Here is a 24,441-nt window from a genome sequence, read left to right on the forward strand (position 1 = left end):
TGTACCTCAGAATGCCTTTGCTGTTCCGGATCAGGGAGAGAAGCAACCTTTTCTTAGCAGGTGGGGTCTGTGCTACAGACACGTGGCATTTTCCCAACTGGTTCACAAGCCAACCCCCACCCTTTACAGCGCAGACACAGAAAGCATTTGCTGCTGGTTGGGATTTTCGGGATGGGCCCCTGCTGCTGATGTATTAGGATGGACTTTGGCCAGTCTTTCTTTCTTATACCGACGGCCCGCCCATAAAATTAAAGCACCTTTGCAGGCACAGATGCTCTTAGGGATTTAAATGTAACAGCAGGACCCAAAAAGCAAGGAATGAACCCGAGCCAGATAGGAGTCGACCCTACAATCTTCTGATCCGTACGTAGTCAGACGCCTCATACTGGCCCTCTTGTGTCCCACCTCATCCTCCTCCGCGCAGGCCTTCCAGGGGCCTTTCTGAGGTAGGTGCGCCTGCAAGCCCTGCTGGACCTGATTTTCTAGCCCACGCGCATCACACCCTGACGCTGTTGATAATGCAGCTAACCCCCGGCCCATAGCTGTTGTAAGGGAGAACCTGGACCTGCCAAAGGGAACCAGACCCACGGTGACTTAAAAGCCAAGGGCACTGAAGCCAGCCCCGCCAAAGGAACATTTTAAGTCAGCCTCTGAATGCAAGCAGGGGGCCATCCTGCGCCCCCTGGGGGCGGGGGCGGGGGGGGGGACTGACATGCCGGCCAGCTGCCTCCTCTTGCCTTCTCTTGGAACAGCCCATGGGCCCCCAAACAAAGCCCCCTGACAGGCAGGCCCTCTGTGTTTCCTCTGGCTTGTGGGACTACTGTAATGCACCCAGGCATTGTGCTGGGATCAATCACTTTGCATACAGACTGCACCATGAGCCTTTGCAACTACATTGCTCCGGCAAGCATTCCAAAAATAACAAAAACTCACCTCTCGGACCAGCGCAGCAGTGAATAAGCGCGGACCATTGCTCTCTGGCTCCGTTTCATATCATTCCCCCAAAAGCAAGCGCTTTCTGTCTCAAGAAATGCCCATTGTATGCCACCCTATGTCCAGAGATCATAGATCTGGGGGGGTTTATGTATGGGCTGGGTCAACCTTCAGTCTGTGCTCGCTTCGGCAGCACATATACTAAAATTGGAACGATACAGAGAAGATTAGCATGGCCCCTGCGCAAGGATGACACGCAAATTCGTGAAGCGTTCCATATTTTGGACACATAGCAGGACAGACATGTTCTTTAGCTGCAACATTTATTGACGGGATAAACAGGCCCTCTGTCCATTAGGGCAGGTGTGCTTTTCGGCGTGGAGCTCGTCAGAGTGCGTTTTATTTGGAGATAGCGCTGCGAGTGCTCCAAGCTTATGCCCAGTGGGTGATGATTGCTACATGCCAGGGCAGTTCTAAGCTCTCCTAGGTGCTATTTGCCAACAGCGCATATCACTGTCAGCCTATCTGCTTCACGGGCCAAAGTGCAAAGGGGCTCAGGGCCTGAGTCAGCAGCCAGTGTTTCCTTCCGGTGCCCGGATCCTTCCTTGGGGGGCTGCAAGCTAGAGGTTCTCTCTGGCCCAGGCAGCCTGCACGGGTAACTGAAATCCTGCAGCACCCCCCCCCCCCCGTGCCCCAGCGTGTCTCTATCAGGGCCTGGTCTCTGCTGCTGCTGATGCTGACAGGCCCCCAAGCGCCCCAGACACACCTTCCCAGGGTTGCAGCAGTTTCTGCTTCCTGCTTCCAGCTCAGTGCTGGTGCTACTGTGGAGTAAACAGGGTTAGTAGAGAGAGAGGGGGAGAGAGAGAGAGAGAGAGAGAGAGAGAGAGAGGGAGGGAGGGAGGGAGGGAGGGCGGTGCATATTCAAATCATCAGTCAGCCAGAGCCTGCTGGGAGCCCATTTCTGCAGGCCCACTGACTGCTGGCTGCTGCCCCCGATGGTTGGAGAAGGGCCAGGCTGGGCTAGGCCACACAGCAAGGGCCAAGCCCTCCTCCGGTGCTCCTTCTGATGATGTCTCCCTGAGTGTCTGAGGTCGAGAAAAAGCCCGCCCGCAGAACTGGCCAGAGAGGTCTCTGGCCGATCAGGGGCGTGAAGGGGCGTGAAGGGCGGCAGGCAGGCCACCGGCGCAGCAGGCAGCGCAGGGGACGTGCACCTCAAGGCCTTGGCCACCATCTCTCCCTTGGCTTTCAGTGTACCTCAGAATGCCTTTGCTGTTCCGGGTCAGGGGAGAGAAGCAACCTTTTCTTAGCAGGTGGGGTCTGTGCTACAGACACGTGGCATTTTCCCAACTGGTTCACAAGCCAACCCCCCACCCTTTACAGCGCAGACACAGAAAGCATTTGCTGCTGGTTGGGATTTTCGGGATGGGCCCCTGCTGCTGATGTATTAGGATGGACTTTGGCCAGTCTTTCTTTCTTATACCGACGGCCCGCCCATAAAATTAAAGCACCTTTGCAGGCACAGATGCTCTTAGGGATTTAAATGTAACAGCAGGACCCAAAAAGCAAGGAATGAACCCGAGCCAGATAGGAGTCGACCCTACAATCTTCTGATCCGTACGTAGTCAGACGCCTCATACTGGCCCTCTTGTGTCTCACCTCCTCCTCCTCCTCCGCGCAGTCCTTCCAGGGGCCTTTCTGAGGTAGGTGCGCCTGCAAGCGCTGCTGGACCTGATTTTCTAGCCCACGCGTCTCACACCCTGACGCTGTTGATAATGCAGCTAACCCCCGGCCCATAGCTGTTGTAAGGGAGAACCTGGACCTGCCAAAGGGAACCAGACCCACGGTGACTTAAAAGCCAAGGGCACTGAAGCCAGCCCCGCCAAAGGAACATTTTAAGTCAGCCTCTGAATGCAAGCAGGGGGCCATCCTGCGCCCCCTGGGGGCGGGGGGGGGGACTGACATGCCGGCCAGCTGCCTCCTCTTGCCTTCTCTTGGAACAGCCCATGGGCCCCCAAACAAAGCCCCCTGACAGGCAGGCCCTCTGTGTTTCCTCTGGCTTGTGGGACTACTGTAATGCACCCAGGCATTGTGCTGGGATCAATCACTTTGCATACAGACTGCACCATGAGCCTTTGCAACTACATTGCTCCGGCAAGCATTCCAAAAATAACAAAAACTCACCTCTCGGACCAGCGCAGCAGTGAATAAGCGCGGACCATTGCTCTCTGCCTCCGTTTCATATCATTCCCCCAAAAGCAAGCGCTTTCTGTCTCAAGAAATGCCCATTGTATGCCACCCTATGTCCAGAGATCATAGATCTGGGGGGGTTTATGTATGGGCTGGGTCAACCTTCAGTCTGTGCTCGCTTCGGCAGCACATATACTAAAATTGGAACGATACAGAGAAGATTAGCATGGCCCCTGCGCAAGGATGACACGCAAATTCGTGAAGCGTTCCATATTTTGGACACATAGCAGGACAGACATGTTCTTTAGCTGCAACATTTATTGACGGGATAAACAGGCCCTCTGTCCATTAGGGCAGGTGTGCTTTTCGGCGTGGAGCTCGTCAGAGTGCGTTTTATTTGGAGATAGCGCTGCGAGTGCTCCAAGCTTATGCCCAGTGGGTGATGATTGCTACATGCCAGGGCAGTTCTAAGCTCTCCTAGGTGCTATTTGCCAACAGCGCATATCACTGTCAGCCTATCTGCTTCACGGGCCAAAGTGCAAAGGGGCTCAGGGCCTGAGTCAGCAGCCAGTGTTTCCTTCCGGTGCCCGGATCCTTCCTTGGGGGGCTGCAAGCTAGAGGTTCTCTCTGGCCCAGGCAGCCTGCACGGGTAACTGAAATCCTGCAGCACCCCCCCCCCCCGTGCCCCAGCGTGTCTCTATCAGGGCCTGGTCTCTGCTGCTGCTGATGCTGACAGGCCCCCAAGCGCCCCAGACACACCTTCCCAGGGTTGCAGCAGTTTCTGCTTCCTGCTTCCAGCTCAGTGCTGGTGCTACTGTGGAGTAAACAGGGTTAGTAGAGAGAGAGGGGGAGAGAGAGAGAGAGAGAGAGAGAGAGAGAGAGAGGGAGGGAGGGAGGGAGGGAGGGCGGTGCATATTCAAATCATCAGTCAGCCAGAGCCTGCTGGGAGCCCATTTCTGCAGGCCCACTGACTGCTGGCTGCTGCCCCCGATGGTTGGAGAAGGGCCAGGCTGGGCTAGGCCACACAGCAAGGGCCAAGCCCTCCTCCGGTGCTCCTTCTGATGATGTCTCCCTGAGTGTCTGAGGTCGAGAAAAAGCCCGCCCGCAGAACTGGCCAGAGAGGTCTCTGGCCGATCAGGGGCGTGAAGGGCGGCAGGCAGGCCACCGGCGCAGCAGGCAGCGCAGGGGACGTGCACCTCAAGGCCTTGGCCACCATCTCTCCCTTGGCTTTCAGTGTACCTCAGAATGCCTTTGCTGTTCCGGATCAGGGGAGAGAAGCAACCTTTTCTTAGCAGGTGGGGTCTGTGCTACAGACACGTGGCATTTTCCCAACTGGTTCACAAGCCAACCCCCACCCTTTACAGCGCAGACACAGAAAGCATTTGCTGCTGGTTGGGATTTTCGGGATGGGCCCCTGCTGCTGATGTATTAGGATGGACTTTGGCCAGTCTTTCTTTCTTATACCGACGGCCCGCCCATAAAATTAAAGCACCTTTGCAGGCACAGATGCTCTTAGGGATTTAAATGTAACAGCAGGACCCAAAAAGCAAGGAATGAACCCGAGCCAGATAGGAGTCGACCCTACAATCTTCTGATCCGTACGTAGTCAGACGCCTCATACTGGCCCTCTTGTGTCTCACCTCCTCCTCCTCCTCCGCGCAGTCCTTCCAGGGGCCTTTCTGAGGTAGGTGCGCCTGCAAGCGCTGCTGGACCTGATTTTCTAGCCCACGCGTCTCACACCCTGACGCTGTTGATAATGCAGCTAACCCCCGGCCCATAGCTGTTGTAAGGGAGAACCTGGACCTGCCAAAGGGAACCAGACCCACGGTGACTTAAAAGCCAAGGGCACTGAAGCCAGCCCCGCCAAAGGAACATTTTAAGTCAGCCTCTGAATGCAAGCAGGGGGCCATCCTGCGCCCCCTGGGGGCGGGGGGGGGGACTGACATGCCGGCCAGCTGCCTCCTCTTGCCTTCTCTTGGAACAGCCCATGGGCCCCCAAACAAAGCCCCCTGACAGGCAGGCCCTCTGTGTTTCCTCTGGCTTGTGGGACTACTGTAATGCACCCAGGCATTGTGCTGGGATCAATCACTTTGCATACAGACTGCACCATGAGCCTTTGCAACTACATTGCTCCGGCAAGCATTCCAAAAATAACAAAAACTCACCTCTCGGACCAGCGCAGCAGTGAATAAGCGCGGACCATTGCTCTCTGCCTCCGTTTCATATCATTCCCCCAAAAGCAAGCGCTTTCTGTCTCAAGAAATGCCCATTGTATGCCACCCTATGTCCAGAGATCATAGATCTGGGGGGGTTTATGTATGGGCTGGGTCAACCTTCAGTCTGTGCTCGCTTCGGCAGCACATATACTAAAATTGGAACGATACAGAGAAGATTAGCATGGCCCCTGCGCAAGGATGACACGCAAATTCGTGAAGCGTTCCATATTTTGGACACATAGCAGGACAGACATGTTCTTTAGCTGCAACATTTATTGACTGGATAAACAGGCCCTCTGTCCATTAGGGCAGGTGTGCTTTTCGGCGTGGAGCTCGTCAGAGTGCGTTTTATTTGGAGATAGCGCTGCGAGTGCTCCAAGCTTATGCCCAGTGGGTGATGATTGCTACATGCCAGGGCAGTTCTAAGCTCTCCTAGGTGCTATTTGCCAACAGCGCATATCACTGTCAGCCTATCTGCTTCACGGGCCAAAGTGCAAAGGGGCTCAGGGCCTGAGTCAGCAGCCAGTGTTTCCTTCCGGTGCCCGGATCCTTCCTTGGGGGGCTGCAAGCTAGAGGTTCTCTCTGGCCCAGGCAGCCTGCACGGGTAACTGAAATCCTGCAGCACCCCCCCCCCCCCGTGCCCCAGCGTGTCTCTATCAGGGCCTGGTCTCTGCTGCTGCTGATGCTGACAGGCCCCCAAGCGCCCCAGACACACCTTCCCAGGGTTGCAGCAGTTTCTGCTTCCTGCTTCCAGCTCAGTGCTGGTGCTACTGTGGAGTAAACAGGGTTAGTAGAGAGAGAGGGGGAGAGAGAGAGAGAGAGAGAGAGAGAGAGAGAGGGAGGGAGGGAGGGAGGGAGGGAGGGAGGGAGGGAGGGCGGTGCATATTCAAATCATCAGTCAGCCAGAGCCTGCTGGGAGCCCATTTCTGCAGGCCCACTGACTGCTGGCTGCTGCCCCCGATGGTTGGAGAAGGGCCAGGCTGGGCTAGGCCACACAGCAAGGGCCAAGCCCTCCTCCGGTGCTCCTTCTGATGATGTCTCCCTGAGTGTCTGAGGTCGAGAAAAAGCCCGCCCGCAGAACTGGCCAGAGAGGTCTCTGGCCGATCAGGGGCGTGAAGGGCGGCAGGCAGGCCACCGGCGCAGCAGGCAGCGCAGGGGACGTGCACCTCAAGGCCTTGGCCACCATCTCTCCCTTGGCTTTCAGTGTACCTCAGAATGCCTTTGCTGTTCCGGATCAGGGGAGAGAAGCAACCTTTTCTTAGCAGGTGGGGTCTGTGCTACAGACACGTGGCATTTTCCCAACTGGTTCACAAGCCAACCCCCACCCTTTACAGCGCAGACACAGAAAGCATTTGCTGCTGGTTGGGATTTTCGGGATGGGCCCCTGCTGCTGATGTATTAGGATGGACTTTGGCCAGTCTTTCTTTCTTATACCGACGGCCCGCCCATAAAATTAAAGCACCTTTGCAGGCACAGATGCTCTTAGGGATTTAAATGTAACAGCAGGACCCAAAAAGCAAGGAATGAACCCGAGCCAGATAGGAGTCGACCCTACAATCTTCTGATCCGTACGTAGTCAGACGCCTCATACTGGCCCTCTTGTGTCCCACCTCCTCCTCCTCCGCGCAGGCCTTCCAGGGGCCTTTCTGAGGTAGGTGCGCCTGCAAGCGCTGCTGGACCTGATTTTCTAGCCCACGCGTCTCACACCCTGACGCTGTTGATAATGCAGCTAACCCCCGGCCCATAGCTGTTGTAAGGGAGAACCTGGACCTGCCAAAGGGAACCAGACCCACGGTGACTTAAAAGCCAAGGGCACTGAAGCCAGCCCCGCCAAAGGAACATTTTAAGTCAGCCTCTGAATGCAAGCAGGGGGCCATCCTGCGCCCCCTGGGGGCGGGGGGGGGGGACTGACATGCCGGCCAGCTGCCTCCTCTTGCCTTCTCTTGGAACAGCCCATGGGCCCCCAAACAAAGCCCCCTGACAGGCAGGCCCTCTGTGTTTCCTCTGGCTTGTGGGACTACTGTAATGCACCCAGGCATTGTGCTGGGATCAATCACTTTGCATACAGACTGCACCATGAGCCTTTGCAACTACATTGCTCCGGCAAGCATTCCAAAAATAACAAAAACTCACCTCTCGGACCAGCGCAGCAGTGAATAAGCGCGGACCATTGCTCTCTGCCTCCGTTTCATATCATTCCCCCAAAAGCAAGCGCTTTCTGTCTCAAGAAATGCCCATTGTATGCCACCCTATGTCCAGAGATCATAGATCTGGGGGGGTTTATGTATGGGCTGGGTCAACCTTCAGTCTGTGCTCGCTTCGGCAGCACATATACTAAAATTGGAACGATACAGAGAAGATTAGCATGGCCCCTGCGCAAGGATGACACGCAAATTCGTGAAGCGTTCCATATTTTGGACACATAGCAGGACAGACATGTTCTTTAGCTGCAACATTTATTGACTGGATAAACAGGCCCTCTGTCCATTAGGGCAGGTGTGCTTTTCGGCGTGGAGCTCGTCAGAGTGCGTTTTATTTGGAGATAGCGCTGCGAGTGCTCCAAGCTTATGCCCAGTGGGTGATGATTGCTACATGCCAGGGCAGTTCTAAGCTCTCCTAGGTGCTATTTGCCAACAGCGCATATCACTGTCAGCCTATCTGCTTCACGGGCCAAAGTGCAAAGGGGCTCAGGGCCTGAGTCAGCAGCCAGTGTTTCCTTCCGGTGCCCGGATCCTTCCTTGGGGGGCTGCAAGCTAGAGGTTCTCTCTGGCCCAGGCAGCCTGCACGGGTAACTGAAATCCTGCAGCACCCCCCCCCCCCGTGCCCCAGCGTGTCTCTATCAGGGCCTGGTCTCTGCTGCTGCTGATGCTGACAGGCCCCCAAGCGCCCCAGACACACCTTCCCAGGGTTGCAGCAGTTTCTGCTTCCTGCTTCCAGCTCAGTGCTGGTGCTACTGTGGAGTAAACAGGGTTAGTAGAGAGAGAGGGGGAGAGAGAGAGAGAGAGAGAGAGAGAGAGGGAGGGAGGGAGGGAGGGCGGTGCATATTCAAATCATCAGTCAGCCAGAGCCTGCTGGGAGCCCATTTCTGCAGGCCCACTGACTGCTGGCTGCTGCCCCCGATGGTTGGAGAAGGGCCAGGCTGGGCTAGGCCACACAGCAAGGGCCAAGCCCTCCTCCGGTGCTCCTTCTGATGATGTCTCCCTGAGTGTCTGAGGTCGAGAAAAAGCCCGCCCGCAGAACTGGCCAGAGAGGTCTCTGGCCGATCAGGGGCGTGAAGGGCGGCAGGCAGGCAGGCCACCGGCGCAGCAGGCAGCGCAGGGGACGTGCACCTCAAGGCCTTGGCCACCATCTCTCCCTTGGCTTTCAGTGTACCTCAGAATGCCTTTGCTGTTCCGGATCAGGGGAGAGAAGCAACCTTTTCTTAGCAGGTGGGGTCTGTGCTACAGACACGTGGCATTTTCCCAACTGGTTCACAAGCCAACCCCCACCCTTTATAGCGCAGACACAGAAAGCATTTGCTGCTGGTTGGGATTTTCGGGATGGGCCCCTGCTGCTGATGTATTAGGATGGACTTTGGCCAGTCTTTCTTTCTTATACCGACGGCCCGCCCATAAAATTAAAGCACCTTTGCAGGCACAGATGCTCTTAGGGATTTAAATGTAACAGCAGGACCCAAAAAGCAAGGAATGAACCCGAGCCAGATAGGAGTCGACCCTACAATCTTCTGATCCGTACGTAGTCAGACGCCTCATACTGGCCCTCTTGTGTCTCACCTCCTCCTCCGCGCAGTCCTTCCAGGGGCCTTTCTGAGGTAGGTGCGCCTGCAAGCGCTGCTGGACCTGATTTTCTAGCCCACGCGTCTCACACCCTGACGCTGTTGATAATGCAGCTAACCCCCGGCCCATAGCTGTTGTAAGGGAGAACCTGGACCTGCCAAAGGGAACCAGACCCACGGTGACTTAAAAGCCAAGGGCACTGAAGCCAGCCCCGCCAAAGGAACATTTTAAGTCAGCCTCTGAATGCAAGCAGGCGGCCATCCTGCGCCCCCTGGGGGGACTGACATGCCGGCCAGCTGCCTCCTCTTGCCTCCTCTTGGAACAGCCCATGGGCCCCCAAACAAAGCCCCCTGACAGGCAGGCCCTCTGTGTTTCCTCTGGCTTGTGGGACTACTGTAATGCACCCAGGCATTGTGCTGGGATCAATCACTTTGCATACAGACTGCACCATGAGCCTTTGCAACTACATTGCTCCGGCAAGCATTCCAAAAATAACAAAAACTCACCTCTCGGACCAGCGCAGCAGTGAATAAGCGCGGACCATTGCTCTCTGCCTCCGTTTCATATCATTCCCCCAAAAGCAAGCGCTTTCTGTCTCAAGAAATGCCCATTGTATGCCACCCTATGTCCAGAGATCATAGATCTGGGGGGGTTTATGTATGGGCTGGGTCAACCTTCAGTCTGTGCTCGCTTCGGCAGCACATATACTAAAATTGGAACGATACAGAGAAGATTAGCATGGCCCCTGCGCAAGGATGACACGCAAATTCGTGAAGCGTTCCATATTTTGGACACATAGCAGGACAGACATGTTCTTTAGCTGCAACATTTATTGACGGGATAAACAGGCCCTCTGTCCATTAGGGCAGGTATGCTTTTCGGCGTGGAGCTCGTCAGAGTGCGTTTTATTTGGAGATAGCGCTGCGAGTGCTCCAAGCTTATGCCCAGTGGGTGATGATTGCTACATGCCAGGGCAGTTCTAAGCTCTCCTAGGTGCTATTTGCCAACAGCGCATATCACTGTCAGCCTATCTGCTTCACGGGCCAAAGTGCAAAGGGGCTCAGGGCCTGAGTCAGCAGCCAGTGTTTCCTTCCGGTGCCCGGATCCTTCCTTGGGGGGCTGCAAGCTAGAGGTTCTCTCTGGCCCAGGCAGCCTGCACGGGTAACTGAAATCCTGCAGCACCCCCCCCCCCGTGCCCCAGCGTGTCTCTATCAGGGCCTGGTCTCTGCTGCTGCTGATGCTGACAGGCCCCCAAGCGCCCCAGACACACCTTCCCAGGGTTGCAGCAGTTTCTGCTTCCTGCTTCCAGCTCAGTGCTGGTGCTACTGTGGAGTAAACAGGGTTAGTAGAGAGAGAGGGGGAGAGAGAGAGAGAGAGAGAGAGAGAGAGAGAGAGGGAGGGAGGGAGGGAGGGAGGGAGGGAGGGCGGTGCATATTCAAATCATCAGTCAGCCAGAGCCTGCTGGGAGCCCATTTCTGCAGGCCCACTGACTGCTGGCTGCTGCCCCCGATGGTTGGAGAAGGGCCAGGCTGGGCTAGGCCACACAGCAAGGGCCAAGCCCTCCTCCGGTGCTCCTTCTGATGATGTCTCCCTGAGTGTCTGAGGTCGAGAAAAAGCCCGCCCGCAGAACTGGCCAGAGAGGTCTCTGGCCGATCAGGGGCGTGAAGGGCGGCAGGCAGGCCACCGGCGCAGCAGGCAGCGCAGGGGACGTGCACCTCAAGGCCTTGGCCACCATCTCTCCCTTGGCTTTCAGTGTACCTCAGAATGCCTTTGCTGTTCCGGATCAGGGGAGAGAAGCAACCTTTTCTTAGCAGGTGGGGTCTGTGCTACAGACACGTGGCATTTTCCCAACTGGTTCACAAGCCAACCCCCACCCTTTACAGCGCAGACACAGAAAGCATTTGCTGCTGGTTGGGATTTTCGGGATGGGCCCCTGCTGCTGATGTATTAGGATGGACTTTGGCCAGTCTTTCTTTCTTATACCGACGGCCCGCCCATAAAATTAAAGCACCTTTGCAGGCACAGATGCTCTTAGGGATTTAAATGTAACAGCAGGACCCAAAAAGCAAGGAATGAACCCGAGCCAGATAGGAGTCGACCCTACAATCTTCTGATCCGTACGTAGTCAGACGCCTCATACTGGCCCTCTTGTGTCCCACCTCATCCTCCTCCGCGCAGGCCTTCCAGGGGCCTTTCTGAGGTAGGTGCGCCTGCAAGCCCTGCTGGACCTGATTTTCTAGCCCACGCGCATCACACCCTGACGCTGTTGATAATGCAGCTAACCCCCGGCCCATAGCTGTTGTAAGGGAGAACCTGGACCTGCCAAAGGGAACCAGACCCACGGTGACTTAAAAGCCAAGGGCACTGAAGCCAGCCCCGCCAAAGGAACATTTTAAGTCAGCCTCTGAATGCAAGCAGGGGGCCATCCTGCGCCCCCTGGGGGCGGGGGGGGGGACTGACATGCCGGCCAGCTGCCTCCTCTTGCCTTCTCTTGGAACAGCCCATGGGCCCCCAAACAAAGCCCCCTGACAGGCAGGCCCTCTGTGTTTCCTCTGGCTTGTGGGACTACTGTAATGCACCCAGGCATTGTGCTGGGATCAATCACTTTGCATACAGACTGCACCATGAGCCTTTGCAACTACATTGCTCCGGCAAGCATTCCAAAAATAACAAAAACTCACCTCTCGGACCAGCGCAGCAGTGAATAAGCGCGGACCATTGCTCTCTGGCTCCGTTTCATATCATTCCCCCAAAAGCAAGCGCTTTCTGTCTCAAGAAATGCCCATTGTATGCCACCCTATGTCCAGAGATCATAGATCTGGGGGGGTTTATGTATGGGCTGGGTCAACCTTCAGTCTGTGCTCGCTTCGGCAGCACATATACTAAAATTGGAACGATACAGAGAAGATTAGCATGGCCCCTGCGCAAGGATGACACGCAAATTCGTGAAGCGTTCCATATTTTGGACACATAGCAGGACAGACATGTTCTTTAGCTGCAACATTTATTGACGGGATAAACAGGCCCTCTGTCCATTAGGGCAGGTGTGCTTTTCGGCGTGGAGCTCGTCAGAGTGCGTTTTATTTGGAGATAGCGCTGCGAGTGCTCCAAGCTTATGCCCAGTGGGTGATGATTGCTACATGCCAGGGCAGTTCTAAGCTCTCCTAGGTGCTATTTGCCAACAGCGCATATCACTGTCAGCCTATCTGCTTCACGGGCCAAAGTGCAAAGGGGCTCAGGGCCTGAGTCAGCAGCCAGTGTTTCCTTCCGGTGCCCGGATCCTTCCTTGGGGGGCTGCAAGCTAGAGGTTCTCTCTGGCCCAGGCAGCCTGCACGGGTAACTGAAATCCTGCAGCACCCCCCCCCCCCCCGTGCCCCAGCGTGTCTCTATCAGGGCCTGGTCTCTGCTGCTGCTGATGCTGACAGGCCCCCAAGCGCCCCAGACACACCTTCCCAGGGTTGCAGCAGTTTCTGCTTCCTGCTTCCAGCTCAGTGCTGGTGCTACTGTGGAGTAAACAGGGTTAGTAGAGAGAGAGGGGGAGAGAGAGAGAGAGAGAGAGAGAGAGAGAGGGAGGGAGGGAGGGAGGGAGGGCGGTGCATATTCAAATCATCAGTCAGCCAGAGCCTGCTGGGAGCCCATTTCTGCAGGCCCACTGACTGCTGGCTGCTGCCCCCGATGGTTGGAGAAGGGCCAGGCTGGGCTAGGCCACACAGCAAGGGCCAAGCCCTCCTCCGGTGCTCCTTCTGATGATGTCTCCCTGAGTGTCTGAGGTCGAGAAAAAGCCCGCCCGCAGAACTGGCCAGAGAGGTCTCTGGCCGATCGTGGCCGATCAGGGGCGTGAAGGGCGGCAGGCAGGCCACCGGCGCAGCAGGCAGCGCAGGGGACGTGCACCTCAAGGCCTTGGCCACCATCTCTCCCTTGGCTTTCAGTGTACCTCAGAATGCCTTTGCTGTTCCGGATCAGGGGAGAGAAGCAACCTTTTCTTAGCAGGTGGGGTCTGTGCTACAGACACGTGGCATTTTCCCAACTGGTTCACAAGCCAACCCCCACCCTTTACAGCGCAGACACAGAAAGCATTTGCTGCTGGTTGGGATTTTCGGGATGGGCCCCTGCTGCTGATGTATTAGGATGGACTTTGGCCAGTCTTTCTTTCTTATACCGACGGCCCGCCCATAAAATTAAAGCACCTTTGCAGGCACAGATGCTCTTAGGGATTTAAATGTAACAGCAGGACCCAAAAAGCAAGGAATGAACCCGAGCCAGATAGGAGTCGACCCTACAATCTTCTGATCCGTACGTAGTCAGACGCCTCATACTGGCCCTCTTGTGTCCCACCTCATCCTCCTCCGCGCAGGCCTTCCAGGGGCCTTTCTGAGGTAGGTGCGCCTGCAAGCCCTGCTGGACCTGATTTTCTAGCCCACGCGCATCACACCCTGACGCTGTTGATAATGCAGCTAACCCCCGGCCCATAGCTGTTGTAAGGGAGAACCTGGACCTGCCAAAGGGAACCAGACCCACGGTGACTTAAAAGCCAAGGGCACTGAAGCCAGCCCCGCCAAAGGAACATTTTAAGTCAGCCTCTGAATGCAAGCAGGGGGCCATCCTGCGCCCCCTGGGGGCGGGGGGGGGGACTGACATGCCGGCCAGCTGCCTCCTCTTGCCTTCTCTTGGAACAGCCCATGGGCCCCCAAACAAAGCCCCCTGACAGGCAGGCCCTCTGTGTTTCCTCTGGCTTGTGGGACTACTGTAATGCACCCAGGCATTGTGCTGGGATCAATCACTTTGCATACAGACTGCACCATGAGCCTTTGCAACTACATTGCTCCGGCAAGCATTCCAAAAATAACAAAAACTCACCTCTCGGACCAGCGCAGCAGTGAATAAGCGCGGACCATTGCTCTCTGGCTCCGTTTCATATCATTCCCCCAAAAGCAAGCGCTTTCTGTCTCAAGAAATGCCCATTGTATGCCACCCTATGTCCAGAGATCATAGATCTGGGGGGGTTTATGTATGGGCTGGGTCAACCTTCAGTCTGTGCTCGCTTCGGCAGCACATATACTAAAATTGGAACGATACAGAGAAGATTAGCATGGCCCCTGCGCAAGGATGACACGCAAATTCGTGAAGCGTTCCATATTTTGGACACATAGCAGGACAGACATGTTCTTTAGCTGCAACATTTATTGACGGGATAAACAGGCCCTCTGTCCATTAGGGCAGGTGTGCTTTTCGGCGTGGAGCTCGTCAGAGTGCGTTTTATTTGGAGATAGCGCTGCGAGTGCTCCAAGCTTATGCCCAGTGGGTGATGATTGCTACATGCCAGGGCAGTTCTAAGCTCTCCTAGGTGCTATTTGCCAACAGCGCATATCACTGTCAGCCTATCTGCTTCACGGGCCAAAGTGCAAAGGGGCTCAGGGCCTGAGTCAGCAGCCAGTGTTTCCTTCCGGTGCCCGGATCCTTCCTTGGGGGGCTGCAAGCTAGAGGTTCTCTCTGGCCCAGGCAGCCTGCACGGGTAACTGAAATCCTGCAGCACCCCCCCCCCCCCCCCGTGCCCCAGCGTGTCTCTATCAGGGCCTGGTCTCTGCTGCTGCTGATGCTGACAGGCCCCCAAGCGCCCCAGACACACCTTCCCAGGGTTGCAGCAGTTTCTGCTTCCTGCTTCCAGCTCAGTGCTGGTGCTACTGTGGAGTAAACAGGGTTAGTAGAGAGAGAGGGGGAGAGAGAGAGAGAGAGAGAGAGAGAGAGAGAGGGAGGGAGGGAGGGAGGGAGGGAGGGCGGTGCATATTCAAATCATCAGTCAGCCAGAGCCTGCTGGGAGCCCATTTCTGCAGGCCCACTGACTGCTGGCTGCTGCCCCCGATGGTTGGAGAAGGGCCAGGCTGGGCTAGGCCACACAGCAAGGGCCAAGCCCTCCTCCGGTGCTCCTTCTGATGATGTCTCCCTGAGTGTCTGAGGTCGAGAAAAAGCCCGCCCGCAGAACTGGCCAGAGAGGTCTCTGGCCGATCAGGGGCGTGAAGGGCGGCAGGCAGGCCACCGGCGCAGCAGGCAGCGCAGGGGACGTGCACCTCAAGGCCTTGGCCACCATCTCTCCCTTGGCTTTCAGTGTACCTCAGAATGCCTTTGCTGTTCCGGATCAGGGGAGAGAAGCAACCTTTTCTTAGCAGGTGGGGTCTGTGCTACAGACACGTGGCATTTTCCCAACTGGTTCACAAGCCAACCCCCACCCTTTACAGCGCAGACACAGAAAGCATTTGCTGCTGGTTGGGATTTTCGGGATGGGCCCCTGCTGCTGATGTATTAGGATGGACTTTGGCCAGTCTTTCTTTCTTATACCGACGGCCCGCCCATAAAATTAAAGCACCTTTGCAGGCACAGATGCTCTTAGGGATTTAAATGTAACAGCAGGACCCAAAAAGCAAGGAATGAACCCGAGCCAGATAGGAGTCGACCCTACAATCTTCTGATCCGTACGTAGTCAGACGCCTCATACTGGCCCTCTTGTGTCCCACCTCATCCTCCTCCGCGCAGGCCTTCCAGGGGCCTTTCTGAGGTAGGTGCGCCTGCAAGCCCTGCTGGACCTGATTTTCTAGCCCACGCGCATCACACCCTGACGCTGTTGATAATGCAGCTAACCCCCGGCCCATAGCTGTTGTAAGGGAGAACCTGGACCTGCCAAAGGGAACCAGACCCACGGTGACTTAAAAGCCAAGGGCACTGAAGCCAGCCCCGCCAAAGGAACATTTTAAGTCAGCCTCTGAATGCAAGCAGGGGGCCATCCTGCGCCCCCTGGGGGCGGGGGGGGGGACTGACATGCCGGCCAGCTGCCTCCTCTTGCCTTCTCTTGGAACAGCCCATGGGCCCCCAAACAAAGCCCCCTGACAGGCAGGCCCTCTGTGTTTCCTCTGGCTTGTGGGACTACTGTAATGCACCCAGGCATTGTGCTGGGATCAATCACTTTGCATACAGACTGCACCATGAGCCTTTGCAACTACATTGCTCCGGCAAGCATTCCAAAAATAACAAAAACTCACCTCTCGGACCAGCGCAGCAGTGAATAAGCGCGGACCATTGCTCTCTGCCTCCGTTTCATATCATTCCCCCAAAAGCAAGCGCTTTCTGTCTCAAGAAATGCCCATTGTATGCCACCCTATGTCCAGAGATCATAGATCTGGGGGGGTTTATGTATGGGCTGGGTCAACCTTCAGTCTGTGCTCGCTTCGGCAGCACATATACTAAAATTGGAACGATACAGAGAAGATTAGCATGGCCCCTGCGCAAGGATGACACGCAAATTCGTGAAGCGTTCCATATTTTGGACACATAGCAGGACAGACATGTTCTTTAGCTGCAACATTTATTGACTGGATAAACAGGCCCTCTGTCCATTAGGGCAGGTGTGCTTTTCGGCGTGGAGCTCGTCAGAGTGCGTTTTATTTGGAGATAGCGCTGCGAGTGCTCCAAGCTTATGCCCAGTGGGTGATGATTGCTACATGCCAGGGCAGTTCTAAGCTCTCCTAGGTGCTATTTGCCAACAGCGCATATCACTGTCAGCCTATCTGCTTCACGGGCCAAAGTGCAAAGGGGCTCAGGGCCTGAGTCAGCAGCCAGTGTTTCCTTCCGGTGCCCGGATCCTTCCTTGGGGGGCTGCAAGCTAGAGGTTCTCTCTGGCCCAGGCAGCCTGCACGGGTAACTGAAATCCTGCAGCACCCCCCCCCCCCCGTGCCCCAGCGTGTCTCTATCAGGGCCTGGTCTCTGCTGCTGCTGATGCTGACAGGCCCCCAAGCGCCCCAGACACACCTTCCCAGGGTTGCAGCAGTTTCTGCTTCCTGCTTCCAGCTCAGTGCTGGTGCTACTGTGGAGTAAACAGGGTTAGTAGAGAGAGAGGGGGAGAGAGAGAGAGAGAGAGAGAGAGAGAGAGAGGGAGGGAGGGAGGGAGGGAGGGAGGGAGGGAGGGAGGGCGGTGCATATTCAAATCATCAGTCAGCCAGAGCCTGCTGGGAGCCCATTTCTGCAGGCCCACTGACTGCTGGCTGCTGCCCCCGATGGTTGGAGAAGGGCCAGGCTGGGCTAGGCCACACAGCAAGGGCCAAGCCCTCCTCCGGTGCTCCTTCTGATGATGTCTCCCTGAGTGTCTGAGGTCGAGAAAAAGCCCGCCCGCAGAACTGGCCAGAGAGGTCTCTGGCCGATCAGGGGCGTGAAGGGCGGCAGGCAGGCCACCGGCGCAGCAGGCAGCGCAGGGGACGTGCACCTCAAGGCCTTGGCCACCATCTCTCCCTTGGCTTTCAGTGTACCTCAGAATGCCTTTGCTGTTCCGGATCAGGGGAGAGAAGCAACCTTTTCTTAGCAGGTGGGGTCTGTGCTACAGACACGTGGCATTTTCCCAACTGGTTCACAAGCCAACCCCCACCCTTTACAGCGCAGACACAGAAAGCATTTGCTGCTGGTTGGGATTTTCGGGATGGGCCCCTGCTGCTGATGTATTAGGATGGACTTTGGCCAGTCTTTCTTTCTTATACCGACGGCCCGCCCATAAAATTAAAGCACCTTTGCAGGCACAGATGCTCTTAGGGATTTAAATGTAACAGCAGGACCCAAAAAGCAAGGAATGAACCCGAGCCAGATAGGAGTCGACCCTACAATCTTCTGATCCGTACGTAGTCAGACGCCTCATACTGGCCCTCTTGTGTCTCACCTCCTCCTCCTCCTCCGCGCAGTCCTTCCAGGGGCCTTTCTGAGGTAGGTGCGCCTGCAAGCGCTGCTGGACCTGATTTTCTAGCCCACGCGTCTCACACCCTGACGCTGTTGATAATGCAGCTAACCCCCGGCCCATAGCTGTTGTAAGGGAGAACCTGGACCTGCCAAAGGGAACCAGACCCACGGTGACTTAAAAGCCAAGGGCACTGAAGCCAGCCCCGCCAAAGGAACATTTTAAGTCAGCCTCTGAATGCAAGCAGGGGGCCATCCTGCGCCCCCTGGGGGCGGGGGGGGGGGACTGACATGCCGGCCAGCTGCCTCCTCTTGCCTTCTCTTGGAACAGCCCATGGGCCCCCAAACAAAGCCCCCTGACAGGCAGGCCCTCTGTGTTTCCTCTGGCTTGTGGGACTACTGTAATGCACCCAGGCATTGTGCTGGGATCAATCACTTTGCATACAGACTGCACCATGAGCCTTTGCAACTACATTGCTCCGGCAAGCATTCCAAAAATAACAAAAACTCACCTCTCGGACCAGCGCAGCAGTGAATAAGCGCGGACCATTGCTCTCTGCCTCCGTTTCATATCATTCCCCCAAAAGCAAGCGCTTTCTGTCTCAAGAAATGCCCATTGTATGCCACCCTATGTCCAGAGATCATAGATCTGGGGGGGTTTATGTATGGGCTGGGTCAACCTTCAGTCTGTGCTCGCTTCGGCAGCACATATACTAAAATTGGAACGATACAGAGAAGATTAGCATGGCCCCTGCGCAAGGATGACACGCAAATTCGTGAAGCGTTCCATATTTTGGACACATAGCAGGACAGACATGTTCTTTAGCTGCAACATTTATTGACGGGATAAACAGGCCCTCTGTCCATTAGGGCAGGTGTGCTTTTCGGCGTGGAGCTCGTCAGAGTGCGTTTTATTTGGAGATAGCGCTGCGAGTGCTCCAAGCTTATGCCCAGTGGGTGATGATTGCTACATGCCAGGGCAGTTCTAAGCTCTCCTAGGTGCTATTTGCCAACAGCGCATATCACTGTCAGCCTATCTGCTTCACGGGCCAAAGTGCAAAGGGGCTCAGGGCCTGAGTCAGCAGCCAGTGTTTCCTTCCGGTGCCCGGATCCTTCCTTGGGGGGCTGCAAGCTAGAGGTTCTCTCTGGCCCAGGCAGCCTGCACGGGTAACTGAAATCCTGCAGCACCCCCCCCCCCCGTGCCCCAGCGTGTCTCTATCAGGGCCTGGTCTCTGCTGCTGCTGATGCTGACAGGCCCCCAAGCGCCCCAGACACACCTTCCCAGGGTTGCAGCAGTTTCTGCTTCCTGCTTCCAGCTCAGTGCTGGTGCTACTGTGGAGTAAACAGGGTTAGTAGAGAGAGAGGGGGAGAGAGAGAGAGAGAGAGAGAGAGAGAGGGAGGGAGGGAGGGAGGGAGGGAGGGAGGGCGGTGCATATTCAAATCATCAGTCAGCCAGAGCCTGCTGGGAGCCCATTTCTGCAGGCCCACTGACTGCTGGCTGCTGCCCCCGATGGTTGGAGAAGGGCCAGGCTGGGCTAGGCCACACAGCAAGGGCCAAGCCCTCCTCCGGTGCTCCTTCTGATGATGTCTCCCTGAGTGTCTGAGGTCGAGAAAAAGCCCGCCCGCAGAACTGGCCAGAGAGGTCTCTGGCCGATCAGGGGCGTGAAGGGGCGTGAAGGGCGGCAGGCAGGCAGGCCAACGGCGCAGCAGGCAGCGCAGGGGACGTGCACCTCAAGGCCTTGGCCACCATCTCTCCCTTGGCTTTCAGTGTACCTCAGAATGCCTTTGCTGTTCCGGATCAGGGGAGAGAAGCAACCTTTTCTTAGCAGGTGGGGTCTGTGCTACAGACACGTGGCATTTTCCCAACTGGTTCACAAGCCAACCCCCACCCTTTACAGCGCAGACACAGAAAGCATTTGCTGCTGGTTGGGATTTTCGGGATGGGCCCCTGCTGCTGATGTATTAGGATGGACTTTGGCCAGTCTTTCTTTCTTATACCGACGGCCCGCCCACAAAATTAAAGCACCTTTGCAGGCACAGATGCTCTTAGGGATTTAAATGTAACAGCAGGACCCAAAAAGCAAGGAATGAACCCGAGCCAGATAGGAGTCGACCCTACAATCTTCTGATCCGTACGTAGTCAGACGCCTCATACTGGCCCTCTTGTGTCTCACCTCCTCCTCCTCCTCCGCGCAGTCCTTCCAGGGGCCTTTCTGAGGTAGGTGCGCCTGCAAGCCCTGCTGGACCTGATTTTCTAGCCCACGCGCATCACACCCTGACGCTGTTGATAATGCAGCTAACCCCCGGCCCATAGCTGTTGTAAGGGAGAACCTGGACCTGCCAAAGGGAACCAGACCCACGGTGACTTAAAAGCCAAGGGCACTGAAGCCAGCCCCGCCAAAGGAACATTTTAAGTCAGCCTCTGAATGCAAGCAGGGGGCCATCCTGCGCCCCCTGGGGGCGGGGGGGGGACTGACATGCCGGCCAGCTGCCTCCTCTTGCCTTCTCTTGGAACAGCCCATGGGCCCCCAAACAAAGCCCCCTGACAGGCAGGCCCTCTGTGTTTCCTCTGGCTTGTGGGACTACTGTAATGCACCCAGGCATTGTGCTGGGATCAATCACTTTGCATACAGACTGCACCATGAGCCTTTGCAACTACATTGCTCCGGCAAGCATTCCAAAAATAACAAAAACTCACCTCTCGGACCAGCGCAGCAGTGAATAAGCGCGGACCATTGCTCTCTGGCTCCGTTTCATATCATTCCCCCAAAAGCAAGCGCTTTCTGTCTCAAGAAATGCCCATTGTATGCCACCCTATGTCCAGAGATCATAGATCTGGGGGGGTTTATGTATGGGCTGGGTCAACCTTCAGTCTGTGCTCGCTTCGGCAGCACATATACTAAAATTGGAACGATACAGAGAAGATTAGCATGGCCCCTGCGCAAGGATGACACGCAAATTCGTGAAGCGTTCCATATTTTGGACACATAGCAGGACAGACATGTTCTTTAGCTGCAACATTTATTGACGGGATAAACAGGCCCTCTGTCCATTAGGGCAGGTGTGCTTTTCGGCGTGGAGCTCGTCAGAGTGCGTTTTATTTGGAGATAGCGCTGCGAGTGCTCCAAGCTTATGCCCAGTGGGTGATGATTGCTACATGCCAGGGCAGTTCTAAGCTCTCCTAGGTGCTATTTGCCAACAGCGCATATCACTGTCAGCCTATCTGCTTCACGGGCCAAAGTGCAAAGGGGCTCAGGGCCTGAGTCAGCAGCCAGTGTTTCCTTCCGGTGCCCGGATCCTTCCTTGGGGGGCTGCAAGCTAGAGGTTCTCTCTGGCCCAGGCAGCCTGCACGGGTAACTGAAATCCTGCAGCACCCCCCCCCCCGTGCCCCAGCGTGTCTCTATCAGGGCCTGGTCTCTGCTGCTGCTGATGCTGACAGGCCCCCAAGCGCCCCAGACACACCTTCCCAGGGTTGCAGCAGTTTCTGCTTCCTGCTTCCAGCTCAGTGCTGGTGCTACTGTGGAGTAAACAGGGTTAGTAGAGAGAGAGGGGGAGAGAGAGAGAGAGAGAGAGAGGGAGGGAGGGAGGGAGGGAGGGAGGGAGGGCGGTGCATATTCAAATCATCAGTCAGCCAGAGCCTGCTGGGAGCCCATTTCTGCAGGCCCACTGACTGCTGGCTGCTGCCCCCGATGGTTGGAGAAGGGCCAGGCTGGGCTAGGCCACACAGCAAGGGCCAAGCCCTCCTCCGGTGCTCCTTCTGATGATGTCTCCCTGAGTGTCTGAGGTCGAGAAAAAGCCCGCCCGCAGAACTGGCCAGAGAGGTCTCTGGGCGTGAAGGGCGGCAGGCAGGCCACCGGCGCAGCAGGCAGCGCAGGGGACGTGCACCTCAAGGCCTTGGCCACCATCTCTCCCTTGGCTTTCAGTGTACCTCAGAATGCCTTTGCTGTTCCGGATCAGGGGAGAGAAGCAACCTTTTCTTAGCAGGTGGGGTCTGTGCTACAGACACGTGGCATTTTCCCAACTGGTTCACAAGCCAACCCCCACCCTTTACAGCGCAGACACAGAAAGCATTTGCTGCTGGTTGGGATTTTCGGGATGGGCCCCTGCTGCTGATGTATTAGGATGGACTTTGGCCAGTCTTTCTTTCTTATACCGACGGCCCGCCATAAAATTAAAGCACCTTTGCAGGCACAGATGCTCTTAGGGATTTAAATGTAACAGCAGGACCCAAAAAGCAAGGAATGAACCCGAGCCAGATAGGAGTCGACCCTACAATCTTCTGATCCGTACGTAGTCAGACGCCTCATACTGGCCCTCTTGTGTCCCACCTCCTCCTCCTCCGCGCAGGCCTTCCAGGGGCCTTTCTGAGGTAGGTGCGCCTGCAAGCCCTGCTGGACCTGATTTTCTAGCCCACGCGCATCACACCCTGACGCTGTTGATAATGCAGCTAACCCCCGGCCCATAGCTGTTGTAAGGGAGAACCTGGACCTGCCAAAGGGAACCAGACCCACGGTGACTTAAAAGCCAAGGGCACTGAAGCCAGCCCCGCCAAAGGAACATTTTAAGTCAGCCTCTGAATGCAAGCAGGGGGCCATCCTGCGCCCCCTGGGGGCGGGGGGGGGACTGACATGCCGGCCAGCTGCCTCCTCTTGCCTTCTCTTGGAACAGCCCATGGGCCCCCAAACAAAGCCCCCTGACAGGCAGGCCCTCTGTGTTTCCTCTGGCTTGTGGGACTACTGTAATGCACCCAGGCATTGTGCTGGGATCAATCACTTTGCATACAGACTGCACCATGAGCCTTTGCAACTACATTGCTCCGGCAAGCATTCCAAAAATAACAAAAACTCACCTCTCGGACCAGCGCAGCAGTGAATAAGCGCGGACCATTGCTCTCTGGCTCCGTTTCATATCATTCCCCCAAAAGCAAGCGCTTTCTGTCTCAAGAAATGCCCATTGTATGCCACCCTATGTCCAGAGATCATAGATCTGGGGGGGTTTATGTATGGGCTGGGTCAACCTTCAGTCTGTGCTCGCTTCGGCAGCACATATACTAAAATTGGAACGATACAGAGAAGATTAGCATGGCCCCTGCGCAAGGATGACACGCAAATTCGTGAAGCGTTCCATATTTTGGACACATAGCAGGACAGACATGTTCTTTAGCTGCAACATTTATTGACGGGATAAACAGGCCCTCTGTCCATTAGGGCAGGTGTGCTTTTCGGCGTGGAGCTCGTCAGAGTGCGTTTTATTTGGAGATAGCGCTGCGAGTGCTCCAAGCTTATGCCCAGTGGGTGATGATTGCTACATGCCAGGGCAGTTCTAAGCTCTCCTAGGTGCTATTTGCCAACAGCGCATATCACTGTCAGCCTATCTGCTTCACGGGCCAAAGTGCAAAGGGGCTCAGGGCCTGAGTCAGCAGCCAGTGTTTCCTTCCGGTGCCCGGATCCTTCCTTGGGGGGCTGCAAGCTAGAGGTTCTCTCTGGCCCAGGCAGCCTGCACGGGTAACTGAAATCCTGCAGCACCCCCCCCCCCCCCGTGCCCCAGCGTGTCTCTATCAGGGCCTGGTCTCTGCTGCTGCTGATGCTGACAGGCCCCCAAGCGCCCCAGACACACCTTCCCAGGGTTGCAGCAGTTTCTGCTTCCTGCTTCCAGCTCAGTGCTGGTGCTACTGTGGAGTAAACAGGGTTAGTAGAGAGAGAGGGGGAGAGAGAGAGAGAGAGAGAGAGGGAGGGAGGGAGGGAGGGAGGGAGGGAGGGCGGTGCATATTCAAATCATCAGTCAGCCAGAGCCTGCTGGGAGCCCATTTCTGCAGGCCCACTGACTGCTGGCTGCTGCCCCCGATGGTTGGAGAAGGGCCAGGCTGGGCTAGGCCACACAGCAAGGGCCAAGCCCTCCTCCGGTGCTCCTTCTGATGATGTCTCCCTGAGTGTCTGAGGTCGAGAAAAAGCCCGCCCGCAGAACTGGCAGAGAGGTCTCTGGCCGATCAGGGGCGTGAAGGGCGGCAGGCAGGCCACCGGCGCAGCAGGCAGCGCAGGGGACGTGCACCTCAAGGCCTTGGCCACCATCTCTCCCTTGGCTTTCAGTGTACCTCAGAATGCCTTTGCTGTTCCGGATCAGGGGAGAGAAGCAACCTTTTCTTAGCAGGTGGGGTCTGTGCTACAGACACGTGGCATTTTCCCAACTGGTTCACAAGCCAACCCCCACCCTTTACAGCGCAGACACAGAAAGCATTTGCTGCTGGTTGGGATTTTCGGGATGGGCCCCTGCTGCTGATGTATTAGGATGGACTTTGGCCAGTCTTTCTTTCTTATACCGACGGCCCGCCCATAAAATTAAAGCACCTTTGCAGGCACAGATGCTCTTAGGGATTTAAATGTAACAGCAGGACCCAAAAAGCAAGGAATGAACCCGAGCCAGATAGGAGTCGACCCTACAATCTTCTGATCCGTACGTAGTCAGACGCCTCATACTGGCCCTCTTGTGTCCCACCTCCTCCTCCTCCGCGCAGGCCTTCCAGGGGCCTTTCTGAGGTAGGTGCGCCTGCAAGCCCTGCTGGACCTGATTTTCTAGCCCACGCGCATCACACCCTGACGCTGTTGATAATGCAGCTAACCCCCGGC

General features: G+C 56.1%; 11 non-coding genes across 11 annotated transcripts; all 11 read left to right on the forward strand.

The window, feature by feature from the left end:
• The first annotated feature begins 1,110 nt into the window (after nucleotides 1-1,110).
• LOC138568456 (U6 spliceosomal RNA) lies at nucleotides 1,111-1,217 on the forward strand. Its single transcript, XR_011302793.1, has one exon. It is a non-coding gene; the product is annotated as a U6 spliceosomal RNA (small nuclear RNA).
• Nucleotides 1,218-3,291: 2,074 nt separating this feature from the next.
• Nucleotides 3,292-3,398, forward strand: LOC138568458 (U6 spliceosomal RNA). The gene has a single exon (XR_011302794.1). It is a non-coding gene; the product is annotated as a U6 spliceosomal RNA (small nuclear RNA).
• A 2,064-nt stretch (nucleotides 3,399-5,462) lies between these two features.
• Nucleotides 5,463-5,569, forward strand: LOC138568459 (U6 spliceosomal RNA). The gene has a single exon (XR_011302795.1). It is a non-coding gene; the product is annotated as a U6 spliceosomal RNA (small nuclear RNA).
• A 2,077-nt stretch (nucleotides 5,570-7,646) lies between these two features.
• On the forward strand, nucleotides 7,647-7,753 carry LOC138568460 (U6 spliceosomal RNA). The gene has a single exon (XR_011302796.1). It is a non-coding gene; the product is annotated as a U6 spliceosomal RNA (small nuclear RNA).
• A 2,042-nt stretch (nucleotides 7,754-9,795) lies between these two features.
• Nucleotides 9,796-9,902, forward strand: LOC138568461 (U6 spliceosomal RNA). Its single transcript, XR_011302797.1, has one exon. It is a non-coding gene; the product is annotated as a U6 spliceosomal RNA (small nuclear RNA).
• A 2,068-nt stretch (nucleotides 9,903-11,970) lies between these two features.
• On the forward strand, nucleotides 11,971-12,077 carry LOC138568462 (U6 spliceosomal RNA). The gene has a single exon (XR_011302799.1). It is a non-coding gene; the product is annotated as a U6 spliceosomal RNA (small nuclear RNA).
• A 2,069-nt stretch (nucleotides 12,078-14,146) lies between these two features.
• Nucleotides 14,147-14,253, forward strand: LOC138568463 (U6 spliceosomal RNA). The gene has a single exon (XR_011302800.1). It is a non-coding gene; the product is annotated as a U6 spliceosomal RNA (small nuclear RNA).
• Nucleotides 14,254-16,320: 2,067 nt separating this feature from the next.
• Nucleotides 16,321-16,427, forward strand: LOC138568464 (U6 spliceosomal RNA). The gene has a single exon (XR_011302801.1). It is a non-coding gene; the product is annotated as a U6 spliceosomal RNA (small nuclear RNA).
• Nucleotides 16,428-18,507: 2,080 nt separating this feature from the next.
• LOC138568465 (U6 spliceosomal RNA) lies at nucleotides 18,508-18,614 on the forward strand. The gene has a single exon (XR_011302802.1). It is a non-coding gene; the product is annotated as a U6 spliceosomal RNA (small nuclear RNA).
• Nucleotides 18,615-20,693: 2,079 nt separating this feature from the next.
• Nucleotides 20,694-20,800, forward strand: LOC138568466 (U6 spliceosomal RNA). Its single transcript, XR_011302803.1, has one exon. It is a non-coding gene; the product is annotated as a U6 spliceosomal RNA (small nuclear RNA).
• A 2,044-nt stretch (nucleotides 20,801-22,844) lies between these two features.
• LOC138568468 (U6 spliceosomal RNA) lies at nucleotides 22,845-22,951 on the forward strand. Its single transcript, XR_011302806.1, has one exon. It is a non-coding gene; the product is annotated as a U6 spliceosomal RNA (small nuclear RNA).
• Nucleotides 22,952-24,441: the final 1,490 nt, after the last annotated feature.

The sequence above is a fragment of the Ambystoma mexicanum genome, chromosome 2p, assembly GCF_040938575.1.
Source record: "Ambystoma mexicanum isolate Mex_15411 chromosome 2p, UKY_AmexF1_1, whole genome shotgun sequence".
NCBI classification, from domain to species: Eukaryota; Metazoa; Chordata; class Amphibia; order Caudata; family Ambystomatidae; genus Ambystoma; species Ambystoma mexicanum.